We start from the raw sequence: 15,566 nt of genomic DNA on the forward strand, positions 1-15,566 counted from the left end.
ATGTCCTTATCCATATCCATTTCCATCTCCACATTCATATCTATATTTATATATAGTCTTCTCTCTATTTATATCCTTATCCATATCCATTTCCATCTCCACATTCATATCTATATCTATATATGTCCTTCTCTGTATTTATATCCTTATCCATATCCATATCTATATCCATATCGCCATAAATATCCGTATCCGTATCCATATCCATATCCATGGCCCCATCAATATTAACTTCCATATCCGTATCCATATGCGTATCCCTATCCATATCTATATCCTTATCCATATCTATATCCATATCCATATCTACACTGATCAAGTACAATCCATGTAAAAACCGAAGTCTTTAATGTTGTAAAAATTCATACCCGAATCCAAATCCGAATCCAAATATCTATGTTTATAAAAGTCTAGCTACAATGGGTCCAGCAGATCTCAACTTACTTTTTGTGTAATTTTTTTATCAATCTCTCAAAAGCTTAGTTAATAATAATAACTTCATGAATATGTAACTGAATACTAAAAATACATATAATTTTGGATTAATGCGATTAATGGCTTTGCTGTCATATTTTTAATTTCATGAAATTTACTGTAATAAGACTCGAAACAAATGTATTTTAAAAATTTACCTTTTGTTTATTTTCAGGTATGCACAATTCTTGAAAAACCTACAGTCATTTATATTAAATAATTAAAATTTGATAGGTAAGTAAATTTTCAAAAAATCGCGAATTATTGCTTTTTACATTTTATTTATTCAAAATATTTGTTCGCTCTCTGACACATAAATTTTGTGATTTGGTTGCCTATGATTCGCTCTTCTGTGATATGAACGCTTGATCAGTACTCTTCTTCCAAGCTAGATACTTTCTACAATTAAAAAAAGAAAACAAAAAAAGTATTGAAAATATCTGCAGTCATCTTGACAGCAAATCGCAAATCTAAACAGATTTGTAGCAAACCAGGGTATGTCGATAGAAAATGTCAATCTTCAAATAATCCGATAATGAAAAAATCAAGAAAGGTGGCACCTAGGCAAAGCTACATGTGATAATGTGAAACATTACTAAGAGTATCTTGCAAATTTCTTTTAGACTTTAGCATATCCTGACGCGAAAATACAGTCTGATATCCATCAGAAATGTCCAGTCCACCTGATTCATTAGAGGCGCGCAAAATGCTCTTGAGCTCTTTTTTAGCTCAGAAATCTCTTAAGCTCTTGATTGAAAGAACAGTGAATCTACCTAATAAGTTTGAAAAAACTATCTATTAAAATGGCATGCATCTGGTTTAATGCAGTTTCGTAAAAAATACAAAAACAAAAAAAAACAGGCAAAGAAAAATGGTTTGAACCCCTCAGACCAACAGCACAGATGTTGTGAAAATTTTAAAATTTTTGGTCCAAATTACCTTTTTATGGTTCTAAAAAATATGGCCTTCATAATTTTTTTGACTCATTCTTTTTAAACTAACACAAAACTTACATTTTTTCAATAAAAAACAAATACAACTTCTCCGTAAAATAAATGTGTAATATTATTTTTGCAATACTTCAGGGAAAGAAACGCACAATTGATTCCTCAGGTTCTGAAGAGGTTATCTCATTTCTTCTCTTGCGTTGAGTTGCTGTTAAAAGCTCAAGCTTTTTAACTTGCACCGAAAGTAAATCAATTTTATTCAAACTTGTTACCCAACTTTCTACAAATACACTGCCCAGCAACCAATTTGGAAACGCAAATATTTGTTTCTAATATTGTGAGCTGGGTGAGCCTTCGGATATGCAAAATTTCGCAAAACCCCAACCTTCCACGAAAAATTCTTAATTGGCTTAAACTTAAATCCAGATAAATGAGCACAAATTTTTGTATTTTCACCTTTATATCGAATTCAGGTTTCACTACGTAATTGCGAGTTGCAGTCCTTAGCATAATCGATGCTTTCGTTCCACTAGGAATTCTGCTCCCTGCCCCACCATTTATTTCCCATTCGTTTTTAGTTCAGCGCACCATTCGGGAATAATCTCTCATGCTTGCGTGCGTTTACGTGAGGGTGTACATTGGCTATGTAACAAAATTGCATTAAAGGACCTTCACCTTGCTGTTGCCATTGTTGTTGCATACACTTTGTATATACCTGTGCACCTTGCAGCGTTTGTTGTGTAATCATTAGCAATTTTTTCAATGAAATTTCCCTTTAACGAAGTTGTAATCGCTTCAGGCAAGCAAAACACAACAAAAAAAAACTATGTTAGCATGTGGCACAAATTTCGCACGCTATTTGTGACCCTGCAGGAAAATGCTTTGCCCTCAAATTGCTGTACTAACTGGCATACCCGTGGCTAACATTAAAAAAGTGAAATTAAGGGAAAAAAAAAAAAATAATCTTAAAAAAAAATAATCTCCAAAACCTAATCATTAAAAAGAGTTAGGTTTTGGACATTGTATTATATAATCGAATAAATCAGAAATTACATAGATAATATAGTTCTTAAATATCTAAGATGACTTTCCGGATAGAACTGTATAAATATTTTATCATATAAAATATAAAACTGAAAAAACTGAAACAAATTTGTGTCTCAAGTATTTTGGTCTTCTTGCTTTGAATGAAACCTTATTCTAATCAGTAAAATTGAGGTCGCTTTCGGACTGGTCCCCTTGGCATTAGTCCGGATTCAGTGACTTTTAGCCATATTCGCATTTCACAAAAAAATTTGTTTTGGAATACATTTATTTTACCTAATGATCCAATTTTCCTTGCAACTTGAAAAACTGGCGTCACTGTCGGACTAGTTCGCAAAATTTGGCTCTCAAAATTTTTAAGATTTGAAAATAATCCTATATTGGTCTTCTTGACACTAATGCGAATATAGAGACTTTCAACCCATTTTACGTTTACTTAAATAAGAAGGCTTTGAATTAAATTTATTTCCCATGTTCCGATTTTCCCTGCACCTAATAAAAATGGGTAACTTTTGGAGCAGTTCGCAAAATTTTGCTAGGGCTATATAAAAAAAAAAAACTATATTTACTTCCACATTTTCCGTCCTCAAACAGTGAATATTACCCCTCATTGGTCCTCTTTACACTAGTAAGAATATAGACACTTCCAACCCAGTTTGCATTTCCTAAACAAAGAACTTTTTTTAATTAAATTTTTTTCGCAGCTTTTGATTTTCCCTGTAACTAGTAAAAATGGGGTCACTTTCGGCCCACTTCACAAAATTTTGCTTTCTCTGTATATAAATATAAAAAAGCACTACATTTGTTTACAACTTTTCCGACCTCAAACATTGAATAAAAGCTCACATTGGACCTTTTGATACTAGTGAAAATATAGTGAGTTTCAACCCAGTTTGCATTTTCTAAAAAAAAATTTGTATTATATTTTTATCTCCAAATCTGATTTTCCCTGCAACTAGTAAAAATGGGGTCACTTTCGGACTAGTTTGCAAAATTTTTCTAGGGCTGTTTAAAAACACTACATTTACTTCCACATTTTCCGTCCTCAAACATTGAAATTACCTCACATTGGGCCCCTCTACACTAGTAAGAATATAGTCTCTTCCAACCCAGTTTCCATTTCCTAAACAAAGAACTCTTTTAAATTAAAATTTTTTCGCAACTTTTGATTTTCCCTGTAACTAGTAAAAATGGGATCACTTTCGGACCACTTCACAAAATTTTGCTTTCTCTGTATATAAATATAAAAAAGCACTACATTTGTTTACAACTTTTCCGACCTCAAACATTGAATAAAAGCCCACATTGGGCCTTTTGATACTAGTGAAAATATAGTGAGTTCAACCCAGTTTGCATTTCCTAAAAAATAATTCGTATTATATTTTTATCCCCAACCTCTAACTTTGAATTTAATCCCGCTTTGTCCCCTTGACACTAGTGCAAATGTAGTTACTTTCGACCCAGTTCTCATTTCCGAAAACAAGAAGCTTTTGAATTAAATTTTTTCTCCCATGTTCAGATTTTCCCTGCAACTAGTAAAAATGGGGTCACTTTCGGTCCAGTTCGCAAAATTTTAAAATATGGAGTTAAGAAAAAGCACCACAGTTTTTTACAATTTTTCTATCCGCAAACCTTGAATATAGTCCCATATTGGTCTCCTTGACACTAGTGAAAATTTGGTGATTTTCCGCCATATTTGCATTTCTTAAAAAAATAAGTTTCAGAATTCGATTTTATATATAAAAGTTCCGATTTTTCCCATAGGGTGGCATTTGCTTGGCACACCCTCACCCGTTTATTCACCCTCTCCGATTTCTATTTATGTGAACATGTGTGCGTTTGCGCATCAGTTTGTACTCGTACTTGTGCGAGCGTCTCTAATCGCTCTTTCGCATTGTTGAGCGCTTACAGCTATATGCTGCAATAACGTTTATATTAGGTACAACTACTACTATTACTTGTAGTACTTGCAACATGCAGCATGTGGCATGCTTTAAATGTTGCGCATAGTTTCGCTTTTATTAGGTTAAGCGCGTTGTTTTTTTTTCTGCTCATTTTGATTATATTTCTGTTTTATAGATTTTTTCTCTATTACCAACTGGTCTACTTATGCGTCGTTGCCTCACGAAATGTTGAACGAAATCTTCTTTGCAAACACACAAATGTAGCGCGAGTACATATGTATATACCCACTTAAACGTGTTTGTATGTGTGTATGTTCAAAGGAGCTTACGTTAATGATACTCGTACGTACTATGGGGAGCATTAGGCGGCTATTGATGTACGTTTCCAAGTATTTGTGCTTGTAATACTCATACATATAGATATAGATATGTACGTATGTAGTCAGCTGCGTTCGTACTCGTATGCGTGTATGAGTATTTGCCGCTTGGCATCATTTCGACGTGCTCGCTCCTTCACCTGCTTTCGCAGTGGCTTTAATGCCTATATATATGTACGTATATATATATTTATATGTATATTGTTTGGCGTTGTAAGCTTATCCACTTAACCCTCTTAGCCCAAAGTGGGTTGCAGAGGCTTGCAAATGTGCAGGCTAAAAGTAAGCGGCCACAAAAGAATGTCGTTTTGAAAGCTTAGTTTGCTTGTTTTCAATGAAAATCGGCTTCCTTGCGGTGACTGAGAATAGAAAAATGCTGAGGAAATCGCCATAAAATATTGCTGCTGTTACATAGTTTTGGGCAAACATATTTATTATATTTATTCTAATACTCCCTATTAAATTAGTACAAATGTAATTGGGCTGCAAATAGAGAGAAAATCCCTAGAGTTTATTTAGGGAAATTTACCATTCAATCGAGCTTTTGTGATAGCACAGCTGACGATAAGTATTTGACATACATAAATTTGTTGTTACAATTTTCTATACTAACCAAAATGACAGTGGACGTAGAATAGTGGCCGAGAAGGAAAATAGCTGAAAATGTGTACTAATTTTTTAAATGGGCAAAATTTTATGTTGCAACAACATCCCTTTACTAACATCTCGAGCAAATACAAATAATGAAGGGGCTACTTTGGCATTCACCACAAAGATTTAAGTCTCAGGAAAAATTATAAAAAAAATATTAAAAAAAAAAAATTAACCCTAGTTTAAGAAGGCACGCCAGTCGTTTTTTTGAGGACAAAGACAAGTCAAGCCATTTCCTTCTCCGCTTGATTTTTCCCACGCAAAAAATGCTTCTTCATCCTCCGCTGCCTAAAGCTAAACGCCGCCTTACACACTCTGATACCCCTAAACTTACTTAAACAAAGAATTAAGACGTGAAATATGGTATGTCGAAAAATTTCTGTTTTGCATTTTGAAGTTTCTCCAGAAACTACGTTTTTGAAGTCAATCTTGGAACAAACCTAGACAGATGGGCCTAAAATTTTAAATTTACACTCATGACTAGATTCCATCTCGAAGTATGGATTTCGTATTGTACTTTTCTTGTAAAAAAATTTTTGAAATTTTGTATTCTTTGAAGATATTAAAAATTTTTTAAAAAACGATCCATTTTTATAAAAATAATCGAAAACAAATTTTTTTAATTAAATTACCTTTTTTATTTAAAATTTTTTAAATTAATCTTTTAAATTTTTAATTTAATTTTAGTTTAAAAAATTCAGAAAAAAGTATCTTTTGATGCCTTTGATTTAAAAACTGATAAAGCAATTTTACAAAAGTAATTGATTTTTTTTTTGTAGTTGAAATTTTTTTTTAGCAGAATTAGAGTTTAAAAAACATGCACATTTTTTTTAAAAGTAATTGAAACGTTATCTTGTAATTAAAAAAATTTTTTTTTTTAAATTATGAGTTAAAAAAAGCCGAATTTTTGCAAAAGTACGAAATATTGTTTTGTAATTAAATTTTTGTTTCCCAAAATATAGAGAAAAATACGCACAAATTTCGCAAAATTTCGTTTTGAATTGAAATTTGAATTCCAATTTTTTCAAAAACGAATTCTTTTTTATTAGAAATTTCAAATTGAAAATTTTTAAGAAGTAGAAATAAAATAATTACAAAAAAATTTCGATCAGAATGATCGATAGAAATGCGTTTTTATTTGACTCAGAATTTTCAAAAAAAAATTTGTTTTTGTAATTTCGATCACTTTTGTAAGAATGCGTTGTTTTTGACTCAGAATTTTCAAAAAAAAAATTTTGTTTTTGTAATCTCGATTATTTTTGAATTTGAATTCCAATTTTTTCAAAAACGAATTTTTTTACTAGAAATTTTAAATTGAAAATTTTTTAAAAGTAGAAAAAAATAATTACAAAAAAAGGTCCATCACTTTTGTAAAAATGCATTGTTTTTTGACTCAGAATTTTCAAAAAAAAATTTTTTTTTGCAATTTCGATTATTTTTGAATTTGAATTCCAATTTTTTCAAAAACGAATTTTTTTACTAGAAATTTTAAATTGAAAATTTTTTAAAAGTAGAAAAAAATAATTACAAAAAAAGTCCATCACTTTTGTAAAAATGCATTGTTTTTTGACTCAGAATTTTCAAAAAAAAAATAATGGTTTTTGTAATTTCGATTATTTTTGAATTTGAATTCCAATTTTTTTAAAAGCGAATTAATTTTTATTAGAAATTTTTAGTTGAAAGTTTTTTAAAAGTAGAAAAAAATTTCCATCACTTTTGTAAAAATACGTTGTTTTTTGTCTCATAATTTAAAAAAAAAAAATTTAGTTTCTGTAGTTTCGATTGTTTTTGAATTTTAATTCCAAATTTTTCAAAAACGAACTGTTTTTTATTAGAAATTTTAAATTAAAAATTTTTTAAAAGTTGAAAAAAAAATTACAAAAAAATGTCCATCACTTTTGTAAAAATACGTTGTTTTTTGTCTCATAATTTTCAAAAAAAAAAAATTGTTTTTGTAATTTCGATTGTTTTTGAATTTGAATTCCAAATTTTTCAAAAACGAATTGTTTTTTATTAGAAATTTTAAATTGAAAATTTTTTAAAAGTAGAAAAAAATAATTACAAAAAAATGTCCATCACTTTTGTAAGAATGCGTTGTTTTTTGTCTCATAATTTTCAAAAAAAAATTTGTTTTTGTAATTTCGATTATTTTTGAATTTGAATTCCAATTTTTTCAAAAACGAATTTTTTTATTAGAAATTTTAAATTGAACATTTTTTTAAAGTAGAAAAAAAAATAATTACAAAAAAATTTCCATCACTTTTGTAAGAATGCGTTGTTTTTTGTCTCATAATTTTCAAAAAAAAAATTTAGTTTCTGTAGTTTCGATTGTTTTTGAATTTTAATTCCAAATTTTTCAAAAACGAATTGTTTTTTATTAGAAATTATAAATTGAAAGTTTCTTAAAAGTAGAAAAAAAATAATTACAAAAAAATGTCCATCACTTTTGTAAAAATGCGATTTGTTTTTAACTCAGAATTTTCAAAAAAAAAAATTAGTTTCTGTAATTTCGATTGTTTTTGAATTTGAATTCCAAATTTTTCAAAAACGAATTTTTTTATTAGAAATTTTTAATTGAAAATTTTTTAAAAGTAGAAAAAAAATAATTACAAAAAAATTTCCATCACTTTTGTAAGAATGCGTTGTTTTTGATTCAGAATTTTCAAAAAAAAAATTTTGTTTTTGTAATTTCGATTGTTTTTGAATTTGAATTCCAATTGTATCAAAAACGATTTTTTTTATTAGAAATTTTAAATTGAAAATTTTTTAAAAGTAGAAAAAAATAATTACAAAAAAAGTCCATCACTTTTGTAAAAATGCATTGTTTTTTGACTCAGAATTTTCAAAAAAAAATAATGGTTTTTGTAATTTCGATTATTTTTGAATTTGAATTCCAATTTTTTTAAAAGCGAATTAATTTTTATTAGAAATTTTTAGTTGAAAGTTTTTTAAAAGTAGAAAAAAATTTCCATCACTTTTGTAAAAATACGTTGTTTTTTGTCTCATAATTTAAAAAAAAAAAATTTAGTTTCTGTAGTTTCGATTGTTTTTGAATTTTAATTCCAAATTTTTCAAAAACGAACTGTTTTTTATTAGAAATTTTAAATTAAAAATTTTTTAAAAGTTGAAAAAAAAATTACAAAAAAATGTCCATCACTTTTGTAAAAATACGTTGTTTTTTGTCTCATAATTTTCAAAAAAAAAAAATTGTTTTTGTAATTTCGATTGTTTTTGAATTTTAATTCCAAATTTTTCAAAAACGAATTGTTTTTTATTAGAAATTTTAAATTGAAAGTTTTTTAAAAGTAGAAAAAAAATAATTACAAAAAAATGTCCATCACTTTTGTAAAAATGCGATTTGTTTTTAACTCAGAATTTTCAAAAAAAAAAATTAGTTTCTGTAATTTCGATTGTTTTTGAATTTGAATTCCAAATTTTTCAAAAACGAATTTTTTTATTAGAAATTTTTAATTGAAAATTTTTTAAAAGTAGAAAAAAAATAATTACAAAAAAATTTCCATCACTTTTGTAAGAATGCGTTGTTTTTGATTCAGAATTTTCAAAAAAAAAATTTTGTTTTTGTAATTTCGATTGTTTTTGAATTTGAATTCCAATTGTATCAAAAACGAATTTTTTTATTAGAAATTTTAAATTGAACATTTGTTTAAAAGTAGAAAAAAAATAATTACAAAAAATTTCGATCACTTTTGTAAAAATGCGGTTTTTTTTTAGCTCAGAATTTTCAAAAAAAAATTTTGTTTTTGTTATTTCGATTGTTTTTGAATTGGAATTCCAAAATTTTCAAAAACAATAAATTTTTCAAAACTAATAAAAAAAGAATTGGAATTATTTTTTTGTGCTTTTGAAAAATTTTCAATTTAACATTTCGGAGTATTTGCGGATGTTTCTTTTGGGAAAAAATGCTAAGGTGCCTGCACTTGATGTGTGCGGAAAAACAATTAAACCTACTGGCAGAGAGAAAGGAAAGCTCACCCTCTCCGCTCTCCCGAAATCTTCCTATGAAGTTGAACCACTAAGTGAACTTAATGAAGCGACATGCATTTTGACTGCACTCCATGTTCAGATCGCCTAGGTATGGAAAAACGTAGTTGTGCATTCGCAGATGATGTTGTTGCATCTTAGCCAGACTTAGCCCTGGAGCTGCAGCAAAACTCATTTGCTGGGAAGCCCGTCCACTTTTCATGTATGCCCATTGTCTTGTTATTAAAGTGGGCAGTGAACTGAATGAGAATTTGTGCTTAGATCGTTTTTAACGAACTTTAACCAGATTAACTTGGCTGCCTGTAAAGTAAGTTTAGCACCCCATTTGTTATTTGTTAGTATGAAAGTTGAGGAATTAGAATATCTGCCTCCCGGGTAAAATCAGTCCCTTTTATTTGCTAGTTCATCCGCAACGGATTTGGATAGTCTTATAACTTAGCAGGTCTTATAACTTAAAAACCTCACTCAGGGCCTGTCAAGTTTTAGCTAAGAGAAGGTGCTACCATGAGACCATTTTCGGAATTTTAACTTTCATTTGCATCGTTCGAAAAATTCCTAAAGTATATTATGAAAAATTTTCCAACAAGAGTGACTGGACCCCGAAAACACGTAAAATGAACTTGCTTTGTTCCCTATGGTACTAAAGAAGCAACCAAGAACGAAGAACAAAACTCACCAACCGATTTTCAGTTGTATCCCAAGCGACAACACAAGTAACGAGCATCTTGCAACATTGTTTTATTGCTACCTTACATCCAGCTGCTAGTCACACAGATGCCTTTTGCTTCCTAATTAACTAATCTCATGCAATCGATCATCGAAATCTTTAAAAAAATATGCAGCCTTTCACTTTACCTCTCCCCTTCACCATCGTGGCGAATTAACTTTATTGCCAAAAAGTGTGCCATAATTGCCACACAACAAATGTTTAATCATAGCCCATCACAATTGATTGCAACACGGCGGAGTACAGAGCGCAAATGTTGCGATGAATGGTGACAGCTGCTGTTGAGATTGCTGCTAACGGTATGTCTTGCTGATGTTCAGGTTATTTGCTGTTGTTGTTGTTAAAGCAGATGGCAACTGTTGTCGTCATCATCAGCATAATCATCATCACAATTTCCGCTGCTAAAATGTCTTTATACACACACACTTACACACACATGAATAAACTAGTCCTAGTCAGCTACAGCATTCGGTCTAATAACCGTTAAAGCAACATATGCGCTCAAATGGCTTTCTCACAACACGCAGGATAACTGAAGCAAACGGCGCAACGGCTCAGTTGATGAGGAGATTAAGGAAAGTTTGCTCGTGCCGTGATAAGGTCTCTGGCGATATGACGGCATTTGGCGATAATTGGCTTTGTTGAAAAAACTCGCTAAGAAGTCAATGGAGCTTAGCCGCAAAATGAAATGAAAACTTGCAGATTTACATATATGAACACATACAAACATATACATACATATGTGACTTTCAAATACTCGCATGTGGCACATTTTTCAGAGAAAATTCATTTCAATCTTCAGTCATTAATTTCGACTTAATTTTCGAATAAATAAACACACAAATTTATATTATATTTCTACTACCATTGCCATCTAGTAATTACTTATATTTGCACCGTTATGTTGACCGCTAGCGTGCTAAAGTTAACGGCATTTTATTACTGACGAAACTAGATAGTTGCAAGAAAATCAATTGAAACATTTGTGGGAATACTGAGCGAAGAAAATTGCAACTGAAGACGTCATTGACTTGACGGCGATGCCGTTGTTGGCTCCTAGCTGGTTTTGGAGCAGCCACAGCAGCCGCATTATGTTGCTACAATAACGGTGCGGCTAACGCATAAATGTCGGCAGCAACTTTGTCCGCCAGCAATGAGAAAACGAGAAACTATCCACAATTTCAACTTGTTCAACAAGTTTGACAATTAACGGTCACTTGCCGGATGCGCGGCAATTGATGCGTGACAGCAGCAAAAACAAAAATAAGAAATATAAATTTATACGAATTTATACGAGTGGTAGAGTGAAATTCATTGGACGTGTGAGAGCGTGAGCGCTGGCCATAGCTGCGAAGCCACTTGAAATGGGAAGCTGCTGCCATTAAAAATGTTGTTTATAGTGGGATTGGGAATAATTGAACTGCTCGAATTGTTGCTAAAAGAAAAATTTAATTTAATTTATGCTTTATGGATTTTGTGAGGAGGCGCCAAGGCTGAAGCTAACAGAAATCGTTTAATTTTTTTGGAATCTGAGATGTTTGTGGACCGATCTTAAATGCAAATGTTATCCAATATACGATTTTTTTTTGCAAATTTAACAAAATTTGTTTGCAAATTTTACACTTTTTTTTCAAATTTCTCAAAATTTGTTTGCAAATTTCACATACATTTGTATGTATGAATAATAAACTATGGGCTTGTGGCACTAATTGACTCCTTTTGCCAAATCGAAACACAAATATTTTTTTGACTTATAAAAAATTAAGCTTATCTGTGTACGGTGTTTTTATACTAATAGAAAAATATATTTTTTTTGCATTAAAATTAAAACTAAACACAATTTTTTTTTATTTTGAAAGCTGTTCAAATAAATTAAAGGAGAATCTGGATATAAATTAAATTACTGATGGCTAAAAGCTTGACGATAAAGTTAGCTTTGGAGTCTACTGTAAGAAGCCAAAAGTAAGCGTTTCGCCAAAAGTCAGAGAATTCTATATTTGCTCCCATAGCCAAACGGGGATTTAATCTCTTGGTGGGTTCCTCACTAATTTCAACATTGTTCGCAAATGCCGGACATCTGTTACCGAGATGGCGGAATAACCTCTCTCAGCCCACATGCTGCGTCGTACAGGTAGAATTATCACTTCAGCTAACGCGAGATGGGTTAATAGTCTGACGTGTAATGCTATAAAAAGAATTTTGCCAAAATGAGAGGTCAGTCGCTCAAAAGCGCTATTTAATCGGTAAAGGAATAGCGTCTCTATGTGTGTCAGACATCTTCTCTGTTACTGTCCCGCGTGGCATCCCACTAGGTTTAGATACTTTGGCTCATCGTTCTTGAATGATATTGATGGCCTTAGGGATATACTACAAGTGTCAGCCAGATCATTTTTTTAAATAAAAAATAAAATGTTTGTATTTTAATCTAAATTAAAAATAAAACTTTTGTATTTAAATCCAAATTCTGCCTTAATTTATTATGAATGTTTTTCTAAAGAAAATGAATTAAAGAATTAATGAATAAATTTAAAAGAAATTGAATTTTGTTTTAATTAAATTTAAATTTTTTAAATACAAATTTTTAAAATAAAAAAATGTAATTTAACAGCAAATTCTTCATTAATTTATTATGAACGTTTTTAAGAGAAACTGAATTTTTTTTTATTTTTAATTGATAATAAATTTTTTTATTTAATTTAAATATTTTTTTTAAATAAATCTTTTAAAAATTAAAAATAAATTTTTTTTATTTAAATCCAGATTTTCCCTTAAATTATTATGAACGTTTTTCAAAAGAAAATGAAGTTTTTATACTAATATATATTTTTCATTTTTAAACAATTTAATTAATTTTTAATTACATTTAAATTTAAAATTAAAAACAAAAATATTTAAATAAAGTGTTTTCATTTAAATCTAGATTCTCCCTCAATATACAGGGTGTTTTTTTTTAGAGGTTAGGTTTTCAAGTTGGCACTACTTTTTTCGTAGATGGTCTTTTTGACAGCTGACACTTGATTTATGCTCAGTTTGGTTTGCCATTTCATAATGAATAGACTTACACCTGAAGTGCAAATTTGGGCCCAAAACGAAATGGCCACCGATCCCGATTTTCACAAGAAAATTTTGTTCAGCGATGAAGCTTAATTTTGGTTGAATGGGTATGTCAATAAGCAAAATTGTCGCATTTGGAGTGAACATAATCCACAAGCCATTGCTGAGACGCCGTTACATCCTCAAAAAGTCACTGTTTGGTGTGCTCTATGGGCAGAGGGAATCATTGGTCCATATTTCTTTAAAAATGAAGACGGCCATTATGTTACAGTCAATGGAGAGCGCTATAGAGCCATGATTAATGATTTTTTCGTGCCTGAATTGGACGATGTTGATGTGGACGACCTTTGGTTCCAACAAGACGGCGCTACATGCCATACAGCCAACGTAACAGTCGATTTATTGAAGGAAACTTTTGGTGAGCGCATTATCTCGCGCCGTGGGCCTGTGGCGTGGCCTCCAAGATCGTGCGATATAACACCGCTGGACTATTTCTTGTGGGGCTATGTGAAGTCGCTTGTCTACGCAGATAAGCCCGAGACGATTGACGTCTTGGAAGAGAATATTCGGCGCGTTATTGCTGACATACGGCCCCAATTGCTGCAAAAGTGGTCGAAAATTGGGCCTCTCGGCTGGAATTTATTCGAGCCAGCACCGGCGGCCACTTGCCCGAAATAATTTTTAAAACATAATGGCAAACCCTTATCTTTATAATAAAGCTAAATTCTTGGCCATAACATTAAATCATATACGTTTTATTTCATCTTGAAAACCTAACCTCTAAAAAAACACCCCTTATTACAAACATTTTTTAAAAGAAAATGAAAAGTTTGCCTTGATCACCTTTGATTTACAAATTATAATAAAAGGCATCAATTTTTCTTTAAAAAATTTTCTTTCTAAGTTCGTGAAAAAATGTTTATCAAATAAAATTTGGGGAAAAAGTAGTTATTAAAAGCCATCAATTTTTCTTTAAAAAATTTTCTTTCTACATTCGTGAAAAAAATTGTACCAAATAAAATTTGGGGAAAAAGTAGTTATACAAAGTATCGATTTTTCTAAAAAAAACTATCCTTCTAGGTTAGGTTAGGTTAGGTTTGGCAGCCGCATCGCACATAGAGACAACGATGCCACTTAGGCAACGAAATGGGTCCGTTGTGAGCCGCGGGGGCTGAGCTACATTTCCCTCTCCATATTAAACCATCCTGAGCATTTGGCAAAGCGTAGAAGGTTGTTGATACCTAAAACGTATAGATTATCTATATTCGATAAGAAACAGGACTTTAAATATCGATTCCTGCTTCTGGCTAGAGTCGGGCATGTGCAAAAAGCTGTTGAGTTATTTCCAACTGCTCCTCATTTCTGCAGCTACGACAGAAATCATGCGTGTAAACACCTAATCTCTTTGCACGATTTCCTATGAGACAATGTACGGTAAGGGCCCCTACTAAGGTTCTGATTTGAAGTCTACTCAGTTTTATAATACTCTTGGACAGACGTAAATTTAACCTTGGCCATGTTTGCCTACCAATTTCACAGGTGTTAACGCTAATCCATCTTTGATTTGTAGAACTGATTAGAGCGTCCTTAATGAGAAGCTTACAAGTTGCGAGAGGTATCTCCATAAAATTACTTATGTCTGGCATACAGGTACCTTCTCTTGCAAGTTGGTCTGCCCTACAGTTCCCTGGTATATCTCTGTGGCCTGGAACCCAGCATAAGATTATACGATATTGCTCGACCATCTCATTGTCGCCAATCACAACGTAAGACACTCCTTGATGTTGTTTGGACTGCATCCAGGGCTCGTAGGGCAGCTTGGCTGTCCGATAGAATGCAGATATCCGTTGATGATATTCTGTTTATCTTTAACCACTTTAAGGCTTCATTAATAGCGTTTATTTCCGCTTGAAAAACACTACAGTGATCCGGTTGTTTAAAGGATTCACTAATAGAAAGCTTTTCGCAAAATAACCCTGAGCCTACACCGATGTCCATTTTAGATCCGTCCGTGTAGATCTTAACGGGTGTGTTGGGTGTTGGGTCTTCTTCAAGCCATTCTAGTCTAGAAGGGATTTTCATTAGGAAATTCATTTCGAAGCAAAGAATGGGAGGGTGATAATCACTGTCACTGGGTATATCCGTGTAGGAGTCTAAGATGGTTGAATGTCCATGTGTGACAGTCCTCCATTAAAGCGGAGCAGGCCGCTGAGTATTTGCAGAAGAGATCTAGGGGTGGCAGATGTAGCATGATGTCCAAGGCCATGGATGGTGTGGTTTTCATGACGCTACATATTGCTAATTCCGCTTATCTCTGCACCTTATTCAATAAATTAGAATAGGTTTTTTTCTGCATAGCACACCACCAGCCAACATTTCCATAGAG

General features: G+C 31.5%; 1 protein-coding gene across 3 annotated transcripts in view; it reads left to right on the plus strand.

Annotated features, from left to right (window-relative positions):
* Positions 1 to 15,566, plus strand: part of LOC128868759 (putative polypeptide N-acetylgalactosaminyltransferase 9) — a 363,662-nt gene that overhangs the window by 184,287 nt on the left and 163,809 nt on the right. For all 3 annotated transcript variants that reach the window (XM_054111228.1, XM_054111227.1, XM_054111231.1), the window contains one exon: positions 650 to 708. The gene's annotated coding sequence lies outside the window, so the exon portion shown is untranslated. The remainder of the gene's footprint in view (positions 1 to 649; positions 709 to 15,566) is intronic.

This window comes from Anastrepha ludens, chromosome 6 (assembly GCF_028408465.1).
Source record: "Anastrepha ludens isolate Willacy chromosome 6, idAnaLude1.1, whole genome shotgun sequence".
Classification (NCBI taxonomy): domain Eukaryota; kingdom Metazoa; phylum Arthropoda; class Insecta; order Diptera; family Tephritidae; genus Anastrepha; species Anastrepha ludens.